We start from the raw sequence: 25242 nt of genomic DNA, 5'->3' as shown, positions 1-25242 counted from the left end.
TGACGGACAAGAGGAGACTAACTGAATGTCAGGATTACAGCCGCAATCATTCATTCCCACAGCCATTTTAAATGAAACCGCAACGGTCCAGTACACATAAATTATCAAGAACAAGACTCGCAGAAGACTCGTCCGATTCAACCATTCAACGCTAAGAACGTAAACACGTACTTTAAAGTCCTCCAAAAACCCAATTCCATCAAAAGCTTTGATTGTGTGTACGTGGTGAAATTCGTGCCTTTGTACGTTTTAATCGTCGGTTTTTCCCAGCACTAGCAGGACCACGCAGTGGAGACGTTACAGAAGATGGCAACGAGGGAATCAGAAAGGCAGTGGATTGTGACTAAGACCCCTGCGGTGACAGCACCCACTCAGAACTCCTCCGTGGAGATGACGAGGGTCCAAACAAATCTGCCTCAACATAAACAACATGGCTGAATGTTTATGCTTTACAGACAATAATCATGAGAGCATACTTCTTTCCCTTCTGTGCCAGTGTGTAGCAAGCATGGCTGTTTCTAACACGCTGCCAAGGAGATATACATACACCGCCGTTCAAATGTTTTTGGTCGGTAAGGCTTTTCTTTTTGGAAATTGATACTTTTATTTAGCAAGAATGCATTACGTTGACCATGAAGACATATAGTTATACAAGCAAAACTAACACAAACAATTAGAAAAATGAAGATTCAATTTAAAATAAATCCTGTTCTTCCAAACTTTCTATTTGTTCCATATGTTTTACGTTTACACAAAAATATTAAGCAACTATTTTCGACACTGATAACAATGGGATTCTTTTCTATGAGCAGCAAATCAGCATAATAGAACGATTTCCGAAGTCTGAAGCAATGACTGTTGAAAACTTTATAGTGCTGTAGTACTTGAGACCGTCTTAAAACCATTTTTTGAAGGTCTTGGTCTTCTCTTAAATATTATTACAAAAGTTTTTATTATTTAAATTTTAATAAAATTATGCAGTATTGTCTTTTTGATCAAATAAATGCTGTTTTGGTGAGCAAAAGAAACATTTCAAAATACTAAAAAAAAACTAAAAACATTGCACTGCCTTGGGTCTTGGTCTTGGTCTTGTCTTGTCTCAGGTTAGATGGTTTTGACTACAACACGATTACATATTAAATAAATAAAATTAAATAAAATATATTTCAAAATTTAAAACTATCAAACGATAGATTTTTAATAACCTTTAACAATTTTTATTTGTTACTTATTTTCAATCAAATAAATGCAGCTTTGATAAGTATGAAAGATTTCTTTAAAAAATGTAAAAATTGTTTTTACGGTAGTGTATGAACATTCAAAAATATATATGTATTCTATATTTTAGACATTTCTTTAACATTACTTGCCAAATGATGACATATATCACAACAACAACAATCATTATTAACTTGTTATAGTTTCTGTCGTCTACCTCATAAACTGTTTTACTAAAAGTGAACACCACAAATCCTTGAAACTGTGTAAGTCTTTCAGTCAGACTGGAACAGGTTCACGTTTTTGTGCATAAAAGCATCAGCTGCTCTGTGAACAGTCCGTGGGTGAGCCATCTGAGAATGAGATTACAGTACTGCTGGAAATAAAGATACCCAGATACTGGCATCTCTTTATTACACTGAAAGGGCCCTAGTCTTTCAAACAAATGAGACCATGCTATAGAGTAGAATAAAACATCGGACCATACCAATAGAGAAACGAAGGGTTTCTGTTGATCAAAGGCCTTCCTTGTCCAGCAGCTGTCGCAACCATGTCAAATAACCCGACTAATCAACACTCCAACGCCTGAGTGCTTCTGGGTAAACAGATGGAGGCCTCAACTCTCTGTATCTAATCGACCATCACTGATAAAGCAGCGGCTGAATCCAAGAATGACAAATAGAAGAAATATTTCTAAAAATCAACAGCAATCTTATTACTGTTGTGAGAGTTTCCCCCTTTTCAAAAAGCAATAGTGTGAGATTTTTAGGTCTTGCATCTTAACGAAAGCACCATTATGCAAAAAGGTGAAATTTATTACTGCTCTCTGCTCATCTTCGCAGTCGCATAAAAACGTGATTGGTTAAATTTGTCCTCTTTAACACTGATCAAATTTCCGCAGTGTGCATTATGCAAACCTCATATACTTTTACACATAAAACTCTAAACAACATAATAGTTGTAAAATATAGCACTTGCTAAAATAAATACACAATATGCCAAAGTCATGTAATTTTGGACGCTTTTATACTTTTGTAGAACATGCAGCACACTAATATATATTTTGAGCACAGCCAGACATTTGGCCTCGATATGTTGCCTGAGGAAAAGAGCCCATCCAAAAAATACAGCCCTAAATCATCACTGAAGCAAAAAAACAAAATATAGTTCATTTTTATTAATGCAATAACACACTGGCTCATCTTAAAAATAAAAATAAATCAGTGGCAACAGACAGCTGAAACAGATGTCCTGCCTTAAAAAGTCTTTGAGATCGGTTCGCAGGTGTCGCTCGTCTTGCATGAGAAGCAACATGAGGTATTCTAAAAAGAGACATCTCAAAGGGTCCATGCTGCTTGTTTCAACACTGAACACATGGCACAGATATCCGCATCTACAACTCGTCAGGAGCGGACACAACTTCAGCCACTCAATATTTAAATGTTGGCCGATGTTGAAATCGAGAAAAGCGTTCCAACTGATGTCCTTTTTGGATGTCTCTTAAGCACGATTTGTAAGTTCCAAACTTAATCAGTAATATTTTTCTTTTTTTTTTAAAACAGCATCTGTTTCTAGCTGTACGCTTTTAATTTGTCAGATTGTATGCTGATACTGAGTAATACAAAACAATTACAAATCAGTGAATCAAACAGAACAAATATATTATATCTCTAGATAGATAGATAGATAGATAACGAATGATATAACGAACAAGCTCTTGATGTGTTCTTGAAATATAGCTGGACATTTCATGGCAGTTTTGATGGGACTCGCCCAGAAAGTCTAAGAGTGACATTGTGGTCCCAGTGCTGGGACTGTGGGACACAAATTGCTCATTTGGGATTTTACAACATTAAAGAGCCCTTGAACTGTGTCCTTTGCTCTGAGGAGACACCCTGCAGCTCGAACCGAGAACAATTAATCACCCCTAAATACAGAACAAGCAAGTGTGGACTATTTGATGTCCAGAGAAATGCTGTTCGTGCTAAGACTGCTGGCCGAGTCTGTTTCTTACCACCCCTAAAACAACCCACACTAGCTCAGGCTTTGAACTCTGCTGCAACCTCAGCTGCCCACAAATAGCAAATAAGATTTAATAAAATATGACTCGGTGGATATTGAACACAGAGTCCACTGCATCCCTGCTCCCATTCCACACTTTGAGGAGAGGTTTTGTTGTTTTCCCTTCCTTTTATTGCTACTTTCATCCTCTCTGCCTCCTTTAGTTTTAGAAACAACAATCTTCCCTTAACAGCTATGTCTAGGAAAAAAGCTAAGAGAATATAGAATAAACTTGACTGGTTCCTAATAACTCTCCCAACTCTCTACCCATCCTGTTTTGGAGCAGATCAAAGGTAATAATCCCCATAATCCTCTGGTGTGCCCTTGCTGTTGTTATGGTCATTATAGGCTGCCGCATTGTTGCTAAGCTATCACGATTGTTCAGAGGAAAGCTACACTGGCTCAGTTTCACAGTGTAATGGCTATTTCACGGATGGACAGCCACTAGGATAATTAGATGGGCCCAGAGCGGACAGAGTAACAACGTGCTTCTCGGACAGAGAACAAGGCCTCGTTTTTGCAAACTAAGGGGTCAGGGAAGGTACAAAACACTCTTTGTCAAGGAAGTATAACAACTTTGTGTGTTACTTCCAAAGTTGGAGTGATGCAAAGAGAAGCGACATACCGAGTGAAGACACTAGTCAAATAAAATAAGAAACTAGGTGTTTTGCATTGCAGTAGGCTCATTTTAAAACGCCAATCTTCAAAAAGTGCAAAAATCTAGTTAATCTCTTTTGCCCCAATTCAGATCATGGTAAGAAGCAGAGTTATGGCAAAAGCTGCCTATGAGAGTTCTCGTCCACACAAGTAAAAAAAAAATAAATAAATAAATAAAATCGAACCCACAGCTACGTATAGTAGGTTGGCAAAGGCATACGCTGTTTAATTGTTACAGAACCATACGAGGATTGTAAAACTGTGACACATATGCAATTATGATAGCTGCTTTTGTCTTTGCCAGAGTTGCTGTCAGAGGAGCTGTTACTATTTGTTGGCTGCATGCAGAACAAATTCTTTGGATGGAGGAGAATGTAAATTTAAATGGCTTCTGCAGATTACAACTGTGTTTTGGTTAAATGATGAGGAGGCAACCATACAGAGCCAAGGTAAAGTTTTTCCACTTGTTTTTTTTTTTTAATGAATACCTTCTGCAGGTCGAAACGTTGATATAACAGTTTATCTGAGGCTATCGGCTTTGCCTGGTGCATAAAGGTTGTCAGATGGGACTTTTAGCGTGCAACCATCCTAACCAGGTTTGACTCAATAAAGCAAAAAGCAATAAAAATGATGACACTTGAGATTTTGTTGGAAGCAGCAGCAGCAGGTGTGACAAGTGGTGGGACATTTTGCTGTATCATGATCACAATGAAATTTTGCTTCAAACGTTAACTGTATGTTAAACATCATCAGTACTTCCAATGCGGATTTGTCAAGTTTGACAGCTTGACATTTTATGTGGTTGACTGTAAACTTTACCAGAAATACTGTATCCTTTACAAGAAATTGTTATATGCAATGACACCATGGAAGCGATCGGTTAAACTAGGGCTGCATGATTATGACAAAAACCATAATTGCTGGTTATTTTTCTTGAGATTGTAATTGCGATTATTAATTACAATCATCACAATTTACACTGAATGTTATTTACGCTATTGTTTGAAGCAACTTCATGCCATATTTTTACATGAACATAAACGAGCTGAAAACACGTGTGAAAACTTTTTATTGCTTTTCTACAGCATTAAGCCTCAAATGTGAATTATTCATCCGATTGGTTTATTCTTTAAATTAAAAAGCAAAACTATGAACGGTATTATAATATTATATATTACATATCATTATAATATTATGATGTGTTTTTTCATAGACAGAAAAAACACCATAAGCATGCAGAATAACATAAGTGGACTCTGAACGATTAATTGCCACTTTGAGTGATTGCATAATTGAGGCATCTGTAACTGTAATTGTGATTAGAAGGCACATGCATTGTCCAGCCCTATCCAATCTACAAGATTTCACTGAAGAATAACAGTGGGATTTATTCTCGATTTCTAAATGTTCATCCTGTTTTTCCCCAATAAAGATAGAGAGAGTCAACTCACCATTAGAGGGGGGTACGGGGCCTCACGGCAAACCGGTCACAGCTATAGGGGCAGAGATGGAATCGTTCTCCTTTGGGCAGAGGCCCAAGTCCCATCTCCTTAAGATTTAAACCTCAGCGGCTCTGTATAAGAGGCAGAAAACAAAAGCAGCACATGAGAAGCATGATAACAAAAACAGCGGCCATCATTTTCCAGACCCTATCGCGAGCCAAACAATCTAGCATCTTGCCCGAGAGCCTATCTATAGCAAAACAAATCCCACCGGCACCTTCAGCGGTATGTTGCCGGAGGCTCCTAAGAAGGAGGGGTGTCTATGCGCAACCTTCAATACTGTAGCACTAAAAAAAACATGGAACACTACACATGTGATTTAATTAACATGTAGCGTGCGCATTTACACGTCTGCACACACGGGAGACGAGTTTGTCTCTAGAGATGAGATGATGAAGTGTGAGGGGGAGAGAGAGAGGTGGAATATGAGAGTAGAACAGCTGCCAACTTCTTGACAGAAAAACACCACAAAGCAAACAGAGCATCAATTATCTGATGGCACAGTTAGCCGTGTTTGCTAGGCCAAAAAGCACTATTAGCATTACCTACATAGGTTTATTAGCAAAAAGACCTTTTCCTACAATTTTGCTAAGCTCCGAAAACTACCTATACGTACATTTATTTTAACACAAATTAGGATTACGGGGGCAATTTTTTTAATTAACTAAGACTTCTGCTGCATTCACACCATATTGTAATTAGCTACTGTAATAAAAAATAACTGTGCATTATGAAATGTGACATTGTGCCTGGAGCTGTTTGCGTCTTTGGGTACACATTTGGTTGGTATCATTAACTATGGGAAAAATATGATATGGCGCGAACAAACCTCTTGCACAATAAAATCCCAGCGGCTTCGACTTTTATCACAGTGCATGATTGGTAAAATAATACATTTGTATCTGTTTGGCCTTTGGCCTTTAAAATCATGCACTTGCTCTGTATCCCACCTGGTGCAGGACTAAACTTGTGAAGTGTGAGGTTCTTGGATACCATCCCATGAAAGACAAAAAAAAACAAGTGTGTTATTTTGAGAGCACATGTAATTTTATCTCATGTTTGCTTATGTCAACATTAGGTTAGGTTTAGGGTAGCCTAAACTTTTCATTTTTGCGATATTTGTTTGGATACATAAAACAAGGTCACTTTATAATGTCAGTCCAGTGTTTGACAAAATACTTCAGTAAGATTATGTGGCTTCTTGTACAAAAAAAGGCATGCAACATATTTCATAGTATTCACACTGTATACACACTGCATTATTATATACTTAATAGAAAATTATAATAAAAACCCAGATAAACCATATATCGTCATAGTCGTGTTTATTAGTCACGTTGAAAGCTATGAATCGATTAAATCAATTAAATCTTCCACAAGTTTCCATGTGAGAGTACCTCGGATGGAGAGTTACTACTGATCACAGAACAGGATTCAGCTTTTGTCTCATTCCAAGTGCGATATTAACGATTTATCACCCAGCCCTATCCCACATAAAGTGTAAACCGTCTTTGTGGCGCCATTAAAACCTAGCTGTTTGTTTGCGCTTCAGTCAAAAACACAAACATACTGTAGCCCCATAGGCGGGGCTAACTCCTTGATCGACCAATGGCAGATGGGGGGAGTGTTCGTGAAACCTGTGTGCACACAATCCCGTCTGTATGCCTTTTTGATAATGTCGGTGGTGCAGTAAAACTTCAGCTTTAAGTATTTTTGCAGCATTTTACAGTTTCAGTTACTTTGCTTTTTTACAAACGCGCCTTCCAGACGGCTGTCGGAGGCTCTGGAGAGCAGTGGGCAAACAAACTTCTCATCTTTCTGTGCTGATATACGGCCCTGTTGTGTATATTGTGTGGGTGATACCTGAACCCCTTACAGCACAGAGAAGGGACACAGATACTGCAAACCATAGCCAAAACACGAGGCCGACAGATGAGCTGCGCCTTACGTTACCTGCAGACAGCGTGTGGGGGACATCTGCCAATGTCATCAGCACCTTCGCTGAAGAGATAAAGCTTCTTTTGCTTCCCAAAAAAAGAGATCTGGAGTCTATATATGACAAAAAGGTGATTCAACACATGCAGATTTTAAAGTGGGTGTGAAATTTGAGTGGGTGAACCGAAAGTATTGTTCAGTGTAGCCAGATGCTGACTGAATATCAAGAAAGAAAGTGAGACAAAAACAATGTATCGTGTTTTTCCAGTAGTGACAATGAAAAATAAAAAAAAATCTGAAAAAATTATGTTTGAGGAATGACAGTGCACTTTATGTTTCGGAACAAAATGTCAAAGTCTATTCAAGTAATGGGACTTTAATTTACTCAGAAGCACCATTCTAAAAGCCCACAGGGAACACATGGTGAATTAGCCTTCTGGGTTAGCCTACGAATTAACATCATGACTGAACAGCTCTATTCCGTTTGCTCACATTTGTGGTTCAGAAACTACACACTTCACCTGAAATGCTTGGAAACGTTTTTGACTTTTAAACGTTTAATGTTCTTTATCATTTTAAACCGCTCTGTGTGTGTATTAATTGTATCCAAAATAATATTTTTTTGTTTACATAATCTACAGTACGCATGTGCACTGTGTAAATTTTATGTATATATAAAGATACATGAATACAGTTTAAATTTGGAAAATATTTGCATGCATATATATGCACACACACATATACATATATTATACTACAAGTACCTAATTATAATTAATATGTAAACATAATTTTTTTCTTAAATGTATATGTACATTAATATGTGTGTATTCATGAATAAAAATATACACATACACATTATTTTAGAAGCAATTAATGACAATTAATCATTGGACAAAATTATAAATATGCATATTTCACATTTATAGCAAGATATACTTATGCAGATATAAGCAAATCTATAAAGTAGATTGAGATTTTAGAGAAGTGAATCATGGAAGTGATTTCACAAGTAGCACGATTTTTTAATTGCAACCCTCATATTGCTAGTGATTTTATTACAGAATCACGGATTAAGTTACCGTTAAAAGCAGTTCCTCAAAAGAGAAAACAATGGGATTTTAGATCTGAAACCCAGCTGATGCTCTCTACATGCAGCTCAGGAACAAACAATATAAATATACAATTACGCGCAAATGCTGATGCTGTGACAAAGAGGGGACAGAGAGACTCGCATGCTCTCTCTCACCCACAGTAATTTTCCATATAAACATATGCGTATTCTTGTAAACATAAAAACAAATGGCATGCTTAAAGCATAGAACATACATTTCACGCCCACACAAACAGACACGTCAAATTGCTTCAGTGAGACGCGACGCATTCTGAGCAACACGGAGCAGGATGTACAGTAATTGGTGAGGTGGGGAGGTGCAGCTAAGCATCAGCATTAAGCGCACTGACCTTTCTAAGGTCCTGTGCAAGAGTTTGTAGCTAGGAGTAAAGAGTTTATGCAGGTCATTGAACACCTATACATTCATACAATTTTGAAGCGTGGCCCAGTGGCCCAGAGACGGTGATGCAGGTCTGAGCCTGGTTCACGATCAAACCAAAGTGCTTCCACTCATAAAATTGGCCAAAAATAAAATGTAATAACAAAAAAAGCATAATAAATCAAATAAATTAAGAATGAATGAATGAAATGTACAGATGTGAGCCTGGACCACAAAACAAGTGAAAAGTGTCAGTTTTTTAAATTGAGACTAATATATTATCTGAAAGCTGAATAAATTTGCATGTGGTTGGTATGGTATGGTTTGTTAGGATATGACAATATTTGGCCAAGATAAAACTGGACATGAAAAATCTAAATACTGAGAATAATGACATTTAAATTTCAATAACAAATATCAAAAATACAAAATACAAATATACAAAAATATAAATATGAATATATACTATATTAAATATATACTAAATATAAATATACACAGAAAATAAGCAATTACAATGAAAAATAAACTAAATAATAATAATAATAATAATAATAAAACTAAAATAAATTAAAAATAAATAAAAAATGTAAATGAAAATAAGGTAAAACCACAAGCCGATCAAAAAACAACAGGTGAGTAAATGAGCCACAAATTCCAGACAAAACATAACAAAACTGCTACCTAAGGTGTTGTCACATATCCCTGTTCATCAAGGCAGGTCGATTTTTTTTGTGTGTATTTCCTTCAGAATGAAAATGAGATAGTTAACTGAGCTATCTGCTGTGAGCCCTCACTGCTGATCTGATTATAAAAATGCTCTGATGCCTAAATTTCTGTTATAAGGCATATATATGTATAACATGAGGATCACCATGGTAACAAGTCAGACATACAATCAGCAAGCAAATGAGAGCATATGTCCAGTGTGCACGATTAATCAAGGCATTTCACAGTACCTGTTATCACTTCCCTTTTTTAATATATATATATATATATATATATATATATATATATATATATATATATATATATATATAAATAGAAAATTACACTTCCTTTCCTCTTTTTTCAGTGCCTGATAAAGATAGGAGGGCTTGCAGATTGGCTGCCAGATTGATCTCACTTTCTTTAACTGACACAGAAATAATCTAATCTAAGTGTGATTGCTATAGCAGTGATCGGCATCAGGGCTCCAGTGACATTTAAGTTAGCCTGTCATCAGATAGCATCAAAGCCAGGCTGTGCTGTAGTTATCTATGTAGGGGATACAAATCAAGGCTTCAGACAGCAGGTATCTAACATCTCTCATTTCAGCAGCATTACTGAAACAACATCTGGTGTATCTGACTATCCCTCTAGTCAAACAGCGAGGAGTGGGTGGACCGAGGGATAGAGAGATTGTTCACTTTGTCTAAGGGCAGCCCTTGACTCCTACACAGGCGACGTAATGGACCTCGGCACGTAGGCAGAAAGAATGTGAAATCTGTCACACATGTAAATTCACTCAGAGAGATGTTAGGAACAAAACTGCCATTATGTGAAGAGACGACACACAGACTGACTTAACTAGATTTGGGCGGTGAGAAGAACAGATATTTCAGTGACACATGAAGAAAACAGCGGGAGAGAGAAAGAGACGGATGAAAGTTGACTTTTGTTTAATCTTCAATATAGTATTCCTGGATGTTAGTTTTTAACAATGAAATGGTTATACAATTAATACTGTGTAGGTAAGATGCACATATTTACATAATTATATATAACTATACACTATAATTATATATATACATATGTGTATATCTATCTATCTATCTATCTATCTATCTATATATATATATATAATATAATTGTGACTATATAAAAATAATAATACAATAGGTGCCATCTATCGATCTATAGTTTTTATTAAACGAACAAATGTATAAAATCGATAAGGAGTATGATTTTAAAAATGAAGCTTATTATATACACACATACATATACACATATATACACACACAAGTATATATATTACACACACACACATTTATTTTCATTTATTTTCACACACACAGAGACACATACATAATTCATGTAATTTATGTGTGTATTCAGGCAGTACATTATGCAAAACAATCATGGCACTTTCAAATTTATACTCTTTAAATTAAACTGAAATTGAATTGAGAAAAAGCAAATAGAAAAACTGATTACATTATGGGATATCTAAAGGCATCTACAACAGCCTCATAATGTGTGACCCTATCCACAATCCAACACAAGACATTCGGACAAACACACTGAGTCCGTCACATACACACTATCTCCAGCAAAGTTCTTACATCTGCAACATATCAAACAGAGAGGAACTCAAACTGGATTATATCGCTTGGCTATCTGATATAATATACTAATATCAATTATTTTTTAATGTTATAGCAGGGAGATAACAGAGGTGTTCCTTCGTCTTCGAAGTTCTGCCGTTTTTTAGCAGGACTGCTTCCTTTCACACTGTGGGCTTTGTCCAAAGTCCCTGTTGAAGTGAGGCAAAAAATGAGGTGTAATGGAATGCAACAATGAGGATAATGAGAGCCAGCAAGCCACAGCTCTCAAAGACGGCCTTATGTCCAGCCATGAATAGGTCCCATCCAAGGCGCCAATTCAAGCTCCGGCTAAACAAAGAGAGGGACACGTGTCCCGCCACTTGCTACGGCCAATTCACGAGCCAGCTGATAACGAGAACCAGCGTCACGCCTGCCCTTCTATTCTTTTCAAGTCTTGTGCTTTAAATTAAAAAACGGTCTTGTCTCATTACTCCAGACTTAAATTGTATGAAAGAGTTTTTTTTTCTCTTCGAACGCACTCAGGAACCCTCGAGGACTTGGGCATTATGCTGGCTGGAGTTTCTGCCGCCGTTATCAAAGGTATAAAAAGAAATTGTTGCTATGGATTTTTGGAGATCTTGAGGAACCCACAAGACCGGATGCAGTTCTACGAAAAAAGCTCGGCCATGTGCTGAGCTACTTTTAGCAACATAGGGGTACTTGAGGATGGATGACCCTAATTCCTCGGAGACATGCAGGGATGGAGGAGAATGGGGAGGGGAGGTTAGGGGCCCTGTCATTCCTAGATGAGGCAGATAACTCAAGTCTAGACAAACACTTGGGCCCAGGGCTCAGGATCCAGCACGAGGGTCTGAAGGGGGGCTGCGGCTGGCATCCTGGAAAACCATCTGCCTCGGAGCTGATAAATCTTGATTACAGCATGTTGGGAAGTAGGGGAGGAAAGGATGGTAAGATGTAAAACCAGTCTGTTTATCTTTTGTAAGAGGTGTGGGGCAGAGGGTAATACTGACATGCTCAAACAGCTGCCTTGAATTTAAAAGAAGGTGATGGAAACAAACAAGGTGATCACAAAAAAAAAAAACGTTTCAAAAAGGCAGTGGGTTATAAATTGTTGGGTTATAAAGGATGTTTTTTTTATATATATTTTATAATAAAAAAAATTCATTCACTTTAAAAAAGGGAAAACAACTTACATTTCCACAAAAAGTCATTTTAAAAGACTACAAATAAAGAAGACGAGTCATATGGAACACTTTTTTTGCATCTTTTGGAGCTTAGTGTTAATTCTGTCCTTAATTACTCGCCCTCATGTCCTCAAGTCCTTCATTCTTCTTCTGAACACAAATTACAATATTTTTTCTGAAAACTGAAGCCTTGCATAGACAGCTACGCAACTGACACTTGGGCATTGTTAAAATAGTCCATGTGATTTCAGTGCTTCAACTGAAATTATATGAGGCTATGAGAATCATTTTTGTGTTAAAAAAAAAAGCAGCTTTTCATGAAAAATATCTTAATGTGTGTTTTGAAGATGGGTGAGTAATTATTGACAGAATTTTCTGATTTCTGATTACATGAATTTAAATGTACAGAAAATTGTAGTTTGGAAACTATTGATTCAAAATATCTTATTTTGTTTTCAAAAGAAGACGAAATTCTTCTGATAATAATGACAAAAATCGGAACTATTTATGAATACTTCAAGAAGGCCTCCACATTACATGACAAAACATACCAAAACTTTTTTCAATCTAAGTTTTGACACAGAAGTCAAAAAACGAGGCCCTGTCGGATATTAAAATGAAACAGAAATTACAAGTCCATATATCTATCAGGTTTAAATCACTGAACCAAGGAACAGTCTATATTTTGTCATTTACTATACTCAATTACAGAACCTGTAATTTCTTCACATGGTCAACATGTAATCTTATTCCTAACAACAAAAAGGCAGTGACAAATTCCCTGGCCACTGTCCCTAGAGCTAAACACATTCATCACAACAAAAACAGCATTACATTTGCTGCCCGCTAGGCCACTACCACATCCGCAATCACACACACTTCCCTGGCTACATCATGGCATCGCTCCCCACTTTTAAAAACATCCTGATCTGCTTTGTCGTTTGGGGCACCTGCTGTGACTTCAGGCTTGTGGCTTTGCTGACTTTAACACCCAGAGCAAAGAGGGTAAGACAGGGGGCACTGGAAGAGCTGCGCAGATCAGGCCCTGCTGTATAGAGACTAAAAGAGCTAACAAGAGCTAAAAAGCTGACTATTGTTGGACTGTAAATACTGGATTGTTAAAATATTATGTGATAACTACTAATCTCATAAATAACAGCATCATCCTCCGTGAGTTTACTGGTGAATTTACTCAGTGATATGCAAAGGATAAAAGAATATTTAAAAATATATATATATTATTATTATTATTATTACTAATAATAATAATAATAATAATAATAATAATAATAATAAATAAAAACTACACACCATCAGCTATTTTGGAAAGATAATGATAAAACAAATTAAAATAATAAATAAAAGAAAACTAAAGAAATAAATAGAGATGATAGAATAATGAAAAAAAAAACTATGCACTACAGATAAAATAAAGCATGTAACAGTCAGCTATTTTATAATAATAATGATTAACGCTAAAAAAAAAACTACATTGTAGATTAAATAAATACAGATATTTTCTTAAATGCACATTCCAGATTAAAAAATTTAGGCTTAAATAAAACGTTACGTAGTTGGCTATTTTAGAATAATAATTATAAAATTGTAAATGTACTGAAACATTAAACTGAAACACTGTACATATAATAAATGTACATTACAGACTGAATAAAGTTTCTGTTATGCTTCTGACTCATTAAAATATTGAGGATTAAAACTTAAATCCTTAAATGGAATTAAATTAATAGCAGTTTAATTGAATTATTTAATCCAAAATAATTAGCCTGTCAACTAGTATAATTATGCAAAAATAAGAAGCAGGTAAATCATAATGATGATCATTTACATCTGAATTATTGCTGCCACATTTAAAACAGTTAAACCTTTAACAGTTAAATCAAGCTGGGAGAACCATTATGTATCTTGAAACGCTTCTTGGTTTAGCAAAAATAAATGAACCAAACTGCAATATACCCTCTCACAAACCTGCTATCTTTTCAGGGATAAGGGAGACTCAAAGGGAGACTCACGCCGACACAATTAATCCAGATCTTTCAGATCATCGGTTCAGTAGGACAAACAAAATAGTGCTTTACATCCATCTGTGCCATGACAAGCTCTAACTTATGAAAAAAACTGCACTTAAATTCCATTCTACAAAACACTGCAGATGTAGAGCAGAGCCACATTAACACGCTTGAGAGAAGCTGTCATTATACTGTCAAAGAGCCATGGAGTTCTGAATATTACAAATTAAAACATGGCCCCTAATTTGGCAGGAAAATAGAAAAAGAAAATGGAACAAAGTTAATTACCAATGAACCAGTTGGTGTCCAATGGTACTGAGATACTGCTGCATTACCAAGAAAAAAATGCATTTGAGATGCATTTAACACAGGCACTGCTTGGCACTCAATTGTACTTTCAAAGAGAAAAGCATGAATTGGGTTCTTCAAAGTGTTCTAGAAGATAAAACACATCAGCATAGAGGCCTGTAGGAGACAACAGATGCTGAAAGTGTGGCATTTGGCTCTCTTGTAAACTCCTCCTCCTAAATGCTGTCTCATTACATCAATTTCTCATTACTGCATCAACCAGGCAGAAAATTGCAATTTCACACCCAGCCCTGAATGACAATGTAGGTCAGCCTCCGAGCTCTTGTATGTGCAAAGAGAAGGTCAAAGGTCACAGTGAGATGCAAGCCAGGAGGACAGTGTGATCTTGATCCAATTGTTGGGTAAGCTAGACTTATAGCTATCTTTGTTCCTCATTCCGGCCAGGAATTGGTTTTCTAGACAGGAAGAAACCATCTGAATGTTATCTACTACAAAACCTAACCATAATTCAATGCAAAATGAATCTTCCCACAACATTCAGGGTTTGGTTCCACTCTAGAAAAAGACAGTCGATAAATATCATGTCATGACGTGTCGAGAAGGCAGGAACTTTACCGCAAGGATCATAACAAACAGAGATGACACACAGAGGTAATACGAAACCGCAAATCCATCACTAACTTCATAACAACTCAGTCACCTAAGGCTCTTGGCAAGGAACACGGCGATATTCTGTCTCGAGTACCTGTGCCGAACCTGAAATGAGCCATTGTCACGGTCGCTTTCCAAATCTTCTCTGAAACTAGATCCTTCAGGCTCCTCCAGGTGTGTGTAGATGTGAAAAAGCTTGTTTGCGCTCACATACTAAGTGCTTGACCCATTGAATCGAGCAAAATGCAGATCAATCAATCACATAATCTGTTTAAACGAGAAGCCTAGGAAAGCTAGTACTTGAGGCTACTAGTTATGAAGGTTCAACACTTTGGTACGCATAACTACACATATGTTGATATTTAAGCTTATGTTAGTGAGTCATATGAATCCATTCATCTCATAATAGTAGGGAAAAAACATATAACGCAATGCAAGACTGGAAACAGGAGCAACTTCCTGTACACATCATGTAGCCAACAGATGACTTAGATACAACAACCCAGCATGTTTAACCCAACCAGCTGAGTTAAAATAACCCAGCGTGTGTTCTGTCCAATATTTAGACAGTGCTGGGTTGCCAAATAGCCTGAGTTGGGTTGTTCATTCATCTCATAATAGTATGAAAGAAAGGCAGGAACAACTACCCGTACACATCTTCTGACTCAGGAAATGACTAAAAACTGAATATATTGTGATGAAATTACCTAGAAAATACAAGGCTTTTGCAACCAAACTAGAGGGGAAATGAGTCATGTGACAAAAATACAGACAAGACATGATATGAAAAGACCTGAATAACCTGAAGATGACACACCCAAAGCTCTGTGCGAAGTTTACTGCTCCAAGTAACACTTCAATCACAAACCACACTTTTCATTTGGTTTTCACAAAATAATAGTCTTTGTATTTGATGAAACTTTAACTCATGTCATATCCATCCTCAGAATATAACATCAGTGTCAACATAAATATGAATTAGTTTACATTTAGCAATTACAATGATCACCATTGTGGATCTTTTACATTTAGTTTTCCTCGTTTTTTTTTTTTTTGTTTTTTTAAATCCAGTCCTCGTCAGTAACTTTCTTGGCAACATCATTTTCTGCATATGATGATAGTCATGTGGTCTTCATTTAATTAAAGCTAATGCTTTGATTCATCTTAGTTAACTTGCAACTTGCAGATGATCTATGGGAGGAATTCCTCTGAGAAACCGGCTGCATGATCGCTCTCCTGAGATGTCTTCATTTGTGGTGAGAGGTGCAACAGAGACATCTTTCTACAACTCAATTAAAGACTCATTAGCATGTCCATTAGAAGGACTCCTCCAGTCCACTGATTCTCCGATTCATCAGTTCTGACCTTGAAAGACATTTGGGCATTAAATGCTCGTAAAATAGTAAAAGGGTTTACCATTAGCATAGCGACTCCTTAAACTGTCTGCTGTTGCTAGGACAAGTTAATGGAAGTATAATCAGTAAGTGAGCCAGATGTTATTTCGTTGAATGATTTAAGCTGGTAACTAGCGAGTTTGCATGCTTTTGGTTCAGTTCATTAACAGAGCTAACGCTTGTGAATCAAACAAAACTGTTCATGGAAGACATTTTGTCTCATTGTCAGTTCAGACCGCAAGAACCACAATGTAATTCTGATCAGCACTAACTGTAGTTAGTAAAGTAATCCTTAACATTAAACATTTTAGATCATAATTCAATTACTTTTTCATTACTTTTGACCCAACTCATTTATTACATTGATTTAAATATAACCTTGATTTAAATATGTACCATATCAAAATACAAATGCAAAGAGTAAGAAAAAGTCTACTGGTTGTTATTAACAACAACAACATGAAGTGCATTAAACATTATATTTCATCCAGGTTTCCCAAACTTGGGTTTATGAAGTGTACTTTGTACTTTTTGTACCCAACTCTGATTATTATATAATTCATTTTTACATGGTGCTGTAGATTCAGCAATAATATCTTTTTATTATATTGATTTTTAAGAACTGATTTTAAGACATCCATAATGGACATACTACTACTACTACAAAAAGGAACAAAAACATTATTAGTAGTAGTGACATAATCATCAGTAATAATAACAACATTATATTATTGTTTATGGCACTATATATTTATGCAGCCATTTTTAATTAATGTTTATAACAACAACAACAATTATTCTTATTGCCATTATTATCTAAACAAAGTTTCTTTTTTATTCATTAGTGTATTCTTTGTTTTGTCCTGTGAACATAAAACCTATTATTGGTCTACTTCTACTCAAAATTCGATGTTTGAAAAGGTTTATGGATGAAATCATTATAATAATGACATCTCATTCGGTTACATCACACCAGGTGCTCATCCACAGAGAAATCCCAAACGTTAAATTTGACTAGCTCAGATGACGAGCTCTCTTCCTTCACACATGCTTTTCATATTGAGTGTGGGCAGAAAAGTTACTCTAGAAACTAGAAAGTTGCTGTGTCACACCTGGCTAGTACACAATGTTAGACTGGAGTTATTGCCTAACGCCCACATCATTGTATTGGTGGTGTTTAAGGCTCTCAGTATGACAAATCTCCATCGAAAATAGCCCCGCATTTTGCCGTCATACCTGGGGGTGGAAGAATCTCAGCAGGAACTAAAAAGAAAGAGCTGGAGTTCACTCGAACCCCTCTTCTTATCTCTCACCCACCCTCAGCGCCTTTTGGTCTCCCTTCCTCGTTCTTTTCTCTGGCCCACACTGGGCAGTGGATGCTGAGCCAAGGGGGTGGAGGGTATTTTTAGCCAGCACAGTGTGCTGAAACAGTGGAGAGCGTTGTGCCCTCACAAGGACAAATCTCTCCAACTGGGAGAGAAAGTGAGAGAACAAGACCGAGAAATCTCTGAAAAAATGACATTTCTCTTCTCTTCCCTACAGAAATAAAGGGTCTCAGAGAAAGGAGAGGTTGTCACATCTCAGGAACATCAGACATCAGATCAAACACCTCTCTCTCTCTCTTTTCACACGATTCATGAGACTATTTCTATGCGTTTCTGCAGAGGAGGATGTCAGGCCGTAGTTATTCAACATTCAGTTGAAAGCGGTCTTCAGTAAAGTGCTGCTAGAAAGAGGATTCTGGGAAGCAAAAGGCCTTTAAGAGCACAATGTTGAAACATCTACAATAGAGAAACGTCACAAGGTCAAAAGAAAGAGATACATTTCAAGCGCGATACAAAAAAAGGTATTTCATTAGATCAAAAGTGGCAGTAAGGACATCTTTAAATTCTTTTGAAATTTCCATTTCTCGAAAAAAGCCATGGTTTCCACAAAACAAAAACATTATTTTAAGCAGCACAACTTTTTAAAATTGATGATGATAATAAGAAATGTTTACAATGACTTCTGATGGATCAGGTGACGCTTAAGAATACATACTGACAATCTGCTTTATCACAGTAATAAATTAAATTTTAAACGATATATTAATATATACAACTGTAAAATAATATTAATTTATTTGAATGTATTTTAAGGTTGTAAGATATAATATATAACATGTAATAATACATATTTACTACTACAGTAAAATAATATAATATAAACAATTCATTACCTAATCATAACCTAGTGAAAAAAAAAAAAAACGCAAAAATAACTTTGAGATGGCTCATAATTGATCATGAATCTGATATTATAGCTTATACAAATTAAAAACGCTGGTCAGCAATGAAAATCAAAGTTTCAAAAACATAACATTTTTAATACAACCATTTTACTGGCAGTCAACTGCCTATATAAAAGCGTTGTGTGAAGATGGTGTCTTTCATGTTCTCGTGCTGTTATTTGTAGACCGAAAATCATTAGTCACTTCAAAAGAACCCAGAAATGACAGCACCATGGAGGATGAGGAAATGGTCATTGACTTCATTTGACCACTTTATGGTGGCGTGTGACTCCTAGGGACACAATTTCCACTTCAAAGGGGCTCTCCGGAGCTGAAATGGGGTTTGCTATCATGCTCCACTTTGCTGTGATTCCCGAGTGGTATTAGATGTTAAATGTTCCCCCCATGGCAGAGGGAGGAATTCCAGCGCTGGAGTCTGAAGCGGGGGGAGGACGGTGGTGATTTGAGCCACTCCAGATGTTATCAGCCTCCAGGGCTAATGCTAGCAAGCCTGCATAAGGATCTCCAGGTTTGGCACGTAGTTTAAAAACGGTCACACACACACACATACACACACACACACATGTATGCGTCACAGTTGAGCTTTATCAGAACAATGTGTCTGAGTGCCTGAAGGTGGCTGTTTACAACAGTGCCTTGAACGCTTTCTCTCTTCCTCTGCCTTTCGTTCTTTTTCTCTTTGTATTTCACTTTTTAGCTTCCATTCCTTTCCATTTGTTTTCCTCTCACTCTAATGCGACAGTAAACATTTGATAACATCAAACTGTGATTCTATGTATTCATACTCTGGATGTAGGATAGTAGTGCTTAATAAAACAAAACTTCAATCATGAGATAACTACAATTATATATGCGCTACATGTTTCCCGACGAAGCACGGCATTGTTCTTTCACATGCAAGAAGCTCATGATCCTTTGTTTTCTGTGTCTCTGAGTCCTCAGTCTGCAGCAAATGCTGCTCTACACAAACTCATCTCTCTGTGTGCTCGGAGTATAAATTACTTGATTGTAATGTGCTTTTGAGAAAATAACATGTATTGAAAAGAAGTAATTAACTGGCTATTGTCAAAACAAAGGGCTCACTGCATTTTATTTATTTTACAAAAAAACTGAACTGAACTGTTGTTTTAAAATAAAATTAATAAATTACATCAGCATCATAATCACCATCATCAGGTCCTAAAACATTTTGCTACACCTGCCTATTGCCAATGACTTCAGCTTTTTCCTATTTCATGGGAAGTGTATTTATTATTAATACCAATATAATTATTTTACCATGGCACTACGTTACATGTGTGGTTTTAACTCGTGATCTAAATGTATTTTTCTAGATGTTGTTTTTGATAATGACCACAAATTTACATCTGCATCCTAACTCAAGCTACTTCAACTGTTAATCCCAGCTACTGTCAAATGTGCATTTCTAAGAGACAAAAATATCAAGATTTTTATTGCAAATATCTTGGAGGTTGGGAACCTCTGCGATTGTCTGAAAACTGATGCATTCACTCTACCTGTGCCTGTCATTTGGCACAGGGCCTGAGAAAATATGCAAATTCATTGAATTATCTGGAGACAGTTTGTCTCAAAGGTGGAGCTAAAATGATGCTCTGTAATGTGACTGCAAGACGAGGAAATTGTAACGTTTCACTACATTGCCATGTCCTTCTCTTAATCTTCCTGGGCTAAGAAACTCATTGGAATGTGTGAATCCATTCATGCCACCTGTCCCCGCTGTTAAACCGGTGTGACTACCTTGCGGGAGCACTGTCACTGTCAGGAACGGCTAAACAGATAGGAGGAGCAGAGAAGAACAAAAAGAGGATGAATAAAGGAGAAAAGTTGTACAGGTCATAGATAGAAAAGTTTACAAGTTACATGATGGAACATGTTACTTGGTTGCTCCAGTTACAGTTCACTTTAACAAAACACATTTCGAAAATATAGCTCGAAAAACCCATGACCTAAAGGATTAACATGTAGCTTCATTAGGCAGCGAGATAAATTGACCCTCTTACTTCCCTAATACACCACATTCCTATTTCTCCTGTTTCACTAAGAAGTCAGACACATTGCGGAAGTGAAATTGGTTCCAAATGTCATTTCATGTTGACATTAAACAGTCAGACTTGTGTACAGAGCGCATAAAAAAAAAAGTTTTTTAGTGACAATTCAAATTGTGCCTAAGCGTTACAGAGAAACTAAATCACATGAAACTAGCCAACCAAAGAACAAAGAGACAATAATGCTAGCAATCTTTGATGTGCCAGCGAGTGTGCTATAGCTCTGGAAGAAATATTCAGTAAAACTGCCTTGCAAATGATTAGAGGGAACGCAACACGCAAGACCCCTGGCCTGGCAAAGACGTTTAAGATTCAAAAGTTTTATTGGCCCTTTCTAGCTAACACAACTAACAATGCCGACCATCTAACTGATGACTAACAATGAGGTACTTTAAGGAAACGCTGATAAATAGCTCTTGGCTGTTACTCTCTGAAAGACCCCAAACATCAAGCTGACTCATCAGAGTGGTTTATGTACATCTGGTTTGAAGCTGCCAGGAAGGATTCAGCCTTGCATTTTTTTTCCACAGGTCAGGCTCTTCTGGTTTAAGCACTTTGTGTCATTTTCTCCACACTTCTTCAGGGATGATCTGTGCAGTGATAATTCTCTATACCAACAACTCATTTTTATAGATATTTTTCCTTTATGTAAAAAAGAGAAGATTCGACCCACTTTACTACCATACTGTGGCATGCTTTTGGGTGAAACGGCTATCAATCAGTTGCTGATTAGATTGCGAAAAGTGAGTGTTGCATACCTGAATAGAGAGGCATTATAATTGTTTCACTGTGTGAATGATGAAAATAAACAGAGTACAACTGGAAAGTGTCTTAAAACCTGAAAATTAGCATTTTCAAACTTCTGGATACATAATCCCAAAGTCAACCACTTTCTTAATAATCTGTCAATTAAAATATTTAAAAATCTTCTCTCTCAAATCGTTCTGAGATTCCGTCAGAAAGATATAGTTCTGCACAGGCCCTCCCATAACTGTTGACTGACAAGGCGGTCTTACTTTAGACCTGCCCTGAGCTGAGATGTCTGCCATTGTGTTGACTCCGGTGCAGGGGAAAACAAGAATGTCTCTGATTAGGCGATTGGAGTGTTTAGTTGTTGGATGCAATAATGAATATAGCAGTCGTCATTAACTCCCACATCTGAGCCACTTAAGACTCGGAGGATTAACGTTACTTTCATTTTAAAGGGAATGCACAGTTCCTGGATGTGCCTAAATGCGTAAACAACATCGTTCGCCATTCAGCTTCATCTGCAGAAGATGTATGAAAGTACATGAATCTTTGCAAATCTTTCCTAATAATATGCTAGTTAGCCAGTTATGCGGCTGTAGTTAACAGCTTGCTCATCACTTCATGGAAGAGAGGGGCAGAGTCATCAGAGCTCATTAACATTTAAAGGAATATGAACCTAAATAGCTTGCTGGAAAAAAAAGAGCTGATTTTGACAAGGTAAAAAGGATGTTTTTACACTACTATTGAGAAATTTGAATGAAGATATGTTATAGACTTTTCATTAAGACCCTAAAGAATCATATCAACCTTTGAAAATGGGCATCCAATGACCCTTTCAACAATGTCCTTACTACTTTCTGGGCCTTGAACATGGTATGTGTATGCAGGGTTAAAAAATCTCTCGGATTTCATCAAAAATAACAAAAATAAGGTCATATCGGTATGGAGCTATATGAAGGGGTCAATTAATGACAGTAACAAGTAACAAAGTTCACGTCTCACAGCCCCTGTCGGTTGTAATCAACAGATGGATTGTGTCTGACAAAAATCGACAAGATGATCGAATTTGAGAGTATTAACCCATGAAGGGAGTCTAAACAACATGGCGTTACATCATGGCGAGTGAAGATGATGGGAAACAGAGAGAGAACTCATAAATGTTTCATCTCCATCCATGAGATAGCTGTGTTTCCTTTGTGCATGCTAACAAAAGCAGTCAGAACCATTTATTGAAGCTAGTGTAAACAACATTCAACTGCGCGGCCACATTTTACTTTCCACCGTCGCACAAAGACACACCCTAAAACACACACAAACACAGAATGTTTTATCATGAGCTGATTTCCATACTGGCTGCCATCTCACCTGCCTGCTGGGTGTTGTGGACCAGCCAGCGCATGCTAAACGCTGCACGTGTTCATAATGCATTTGTGTTTTACTTTATTTCCTTGCCTTTGTAGCGCATTCAGTCGCTCTATTTATCTCCTTCCCATTGCGATACACTCTTTCATTGCGATTTCTTCTCTTTATCTCGTTTCCTGCGCTCGTTTCTCTCAGCCACTCCCTCCTTTTTCTCAGTATGTGTGCGCTCTTGGGGTTGGGTTTTCTCTCTCAGCTAGACACTCATTAATAATCCAGCATAGTGCTGGAATCCACTGCTCCTCCGAGGGAGTCCAAGACTCCAGTGAAGCACAGGGTGTTATCTATCTATCTATCTATCCATCCATCCTCCACTTTCACTCTCTCCGCTTCTCCACCTGCATGAATTCACACAAACCATGAGGAGAGAAGTATGCTAGCCATCTAAGCAATGTCATATCAAAGAGTGCTCGTGCAAATCTGCGGATTTGAAGCAGAGGAGGCTGATTGGTCGTTTCTCTCAATGAAGGAGACAGAATGAGGACACGCTGGAGCTGGTTCTTCATTCAGCGGCATAATAAACAGCACATGCTGCTCCAACACTGCAGAAAGGGGCGGGGTCACCGGCTAACTGAGGAATTAAACATGAGCAGAGTGGAGGACACGCCCACTCATATACTACATCATTTATGGTTGGCTGTGAGCAGGCAAACGCACACATCCTAGCCTGACCTGAACATTTATGGCCAATATTAACACAAACAACCGTTTGAGTTGATGAATCACTAGAGCACTGTTTAAAACGGGAACCAGAAAAACTGTGCAGTAGATACACTAAGGGGTTGAGGTATCATGGGACAAACACCATAAAAATACTGCAGGTAGTGAAAGATAACATAAGAAGTACTTCCACTATCTACATGAATCGGATTCACCAATTATATCGTCAGTTCTCGCTAGGACCAGCCTTAATAGAGCAAACTGTTTTGCCTAACATTCTTATCGGGGTTATTATCGTTAACTAAAACTATTAAATAATAAAGCTAAAGTCAGATAAAATGTTTTTTTTTTTTTAAATATACAAATATACTATATATACTTATATACTTATACTATATATACTAAATATATACTAAGATATAAAAATATTTAAGATATACTAAAAATATACTAAATACAAACAAAAAGAGATGATGTACACTAATTAAAAAAAAGGATTAAGCATAAAATATAAAATAGAAGCTAAAGCTGAACTAAAAATCTAACTGAAATCCTTAAATGGTAATAAATAAAATATTAAAATGATTAAATATAATAATAATAATTTCAAAAAGTCATAAAATGAGTAAAATCCAAAAACAAAAATTACAAAAATAAAAAGTTAATCTTTTAAAAGTGAATCCAAAATAATTAAAATCTGCAATAACAAATAAATCAGCCAATCAGTGCCCTCGGATGTTATGGTTTAGGCTTATGATTATAAAACATCTTTATCAAAACAATAATTATCTGTTTTTAGGGATAGCCTAGTGTTTAATGGCCAAGTATATAAATAACAATAATAGCAAAATCTAATATATACATATTTTTACCAATATAATACATCTAAATTAAAGTATGTAATATTTATATTACATATTATTTATATTTGAATGTTTGACAGGAAAGTTGTTCGAGGTTCAAGAAAGGATGTTGATCCAGGAAAGCGTCCCACTTGCACAAATCACTTGCTTAGCTCAAGGCATCACATTTGAGTGCCATATTATCCATCAAACCGCTTGATGCGAAAAACTTAAATCCAGGCCTCAGGTGTTACTGTATACATGGTATTACATCTGAGTCATACACGCTAACATCTCCAGCATAGCTTCACGGTGTTGATAATCCATAGCACTGAGGTGAAAGCAGTCCTGCAAAGCCACAGTTATTCAATACAGCGCAACATTGAAGGCTCTGTTAGCGTACCTAGCATTGTTTTACACAAAGATGACAGAGCACCTCGCCTGGACGCTTCCCTAA

General features: G+C 36.8%; 1 long non-coding RNA gene across 1 annotated transcript in view; it reads right to left on the bottom strand.

Annotated features, from left to right (window-relative positions):
- The window catches only part of LOC122341843, a 54050-nt gene that overhangs the window by 20446 nt on the left and 8362 nt on the right, over positions 1-25242 (bottom strand). Inside the window, exon 2 of the long non-coding RNA XR_006250495.1 lies at positions 5388-5509. This is a non-coding gene — a long non-coding RNA (uncharacterized LOC122341843). The remainder of the gene's footprint in view (positions 1-5387; positions 5510-25242) is intronic.

This window comes from Puntigrus tetrazona, chromosome 3 (assembly GCF_018831695.1).
Source record: "Puntigrus tetrazona isolate hp1 chromosome 3, ASM1883169v1, whole genome shotgun sequence".
Classification (NCBI taxonomy): domain Eukaryota; kingdom Metazoa; phylum Chordata; class Actinopteri; order Cypriniformes; family Cyprinidae; genus Puntigrus; species Puntigrus tetrazona.
The sequence above is the reverse complement of the archived record's forward strand: the minus strand, read 5'-3'. Positions and strand labels throughout refer to the sequence as shown.